The 1,060-nt window shown below is 43.0% G+C and overlaps 2 protein-coding genes across 3 annotated transcripts in view; both read left to right on the top strand.

Annotated features, from left to right (window-relative positions):
- Window positions 1-1,060, top strand: part of LOC118407709 (zinc finger protein 501-like) — a 482,642-nt gene that overhangs the window by 20,116 nt on the left and 461,466 nt on the right. The gene's annotated exons all lie outside the window — the stretch shown is intronic.
- Window positions 1-1,060, top strand: part of LOC118407616 (zinc finger protein OZF-like) — an 83,989-nt gene that overhangs the window by 33,275 nt on the left and 49,654 nt on the right. The gene's annotated exons all lie outside the window — the stretch shown is intronic.

The following is a 1,060-nucleotide window of genomic DNA, read 5'->3' as shown; positions in this document are numbered from 1 at the left end:
GCTAGCAGTGAAGTGTTACGTCATAGCGGTTGTGACGGACAGAAGTTAAATGAAAATTCTTGACAGTATACGTCCGTTTTCTCATGACATTTTGTATGCTCATGCAGGTTTATGTTTTATGCATTTACTGACAGAAAAGGAAGGAACATCAGAGGATGTATAAATGTACATAGCGGCAGTTAATTGTGCCGTGTTTCTTCCTACCGGTATTTTTACCCCCTCCCAACCACGCGCCCGTTCGCCGTGTAATTCCGCGGCGTGTTACAATTACAATATTACGCTTTTAGCAGGACAAGAGTGGCAGAAAAGTTACACAGAAGAAGTGGCAAGGGTAACCTATAACAGCAACATGTAACTGGAGAAAATGATGCGTTGACAATGTGTCAAATCAGTATGGCTAGAGAAATCGTCGTAAACGTACCGGTATTATGATAATAGATGTTAGTTCAGTCATGGCATTGCCGTCGCAGTGTTTCAAATTCTAAATGTCAATTGAACAATAGATCTTGGGCATAGCAGCCTTAATGCCAGATTTCAACTTGATTTGAATAAAAGTCAGACGCGTAGATATAGAGTCAGAACGTTCTTTTTTTTTTCGCAGGTTCAAAACCAGAAGAGCAAAGCGTTATGCAGCGATCTGTGGTTTGACCCATCGTCTAGGTTGTATCAGGTTTGTGTCCTCTCACCTTGGCCCTGTCGGTGATCTGACCGCCATTTTGTTTGGCATTTTCGTCGACGTGTTCGACCTCATCTCCGAACTGACGCAATTTTACGTAATTCCAGAAGTCGTGGAGACCTCTAACCACCATAGACCTACAGGTAAGGCCCTTGGTTGTCGTTAGTGCTGCCTGGTTGGTGCTTGTTCAGCGCTTAATTAGAATTAGAGGTGTGTTTGCGATCAGTATTTGATGGGGAGGGGGGCAGTGGAACTGAACTATGCAGAGCTATGTACCTGCGTGCATATATGACTGGTTACAGCAAGTAAATTGTATGGATGTCTAATAATGAAACTAATAATAGTTGCCAGTTATCGACTCCAATTTACTGTCACAAACGGCGC

Source organism: Branchiostoma floridae, unplaced genomic scaffold (genome assembly GCF_000003815.2).
Source record: "Branchiostoma floridae strain S238N-H82 unplaced genomic scaffold, Bfl_VNyyK Sc7u5tJ_1439, whole genome shotgun sequence".
NCBI classification, from domain to species: domain Eukaryota; kingdom Metazoa; phylum Chordata; class Leptocardii; order Amphioxiformes; family Branchiostomatidae; genus Branchiostoma; species Branchiostoma floridae.
Note: the sequence above shows the minus strand (reverse complement) of the source record. Positions and strands in the feature narration are given on the sequence as shown.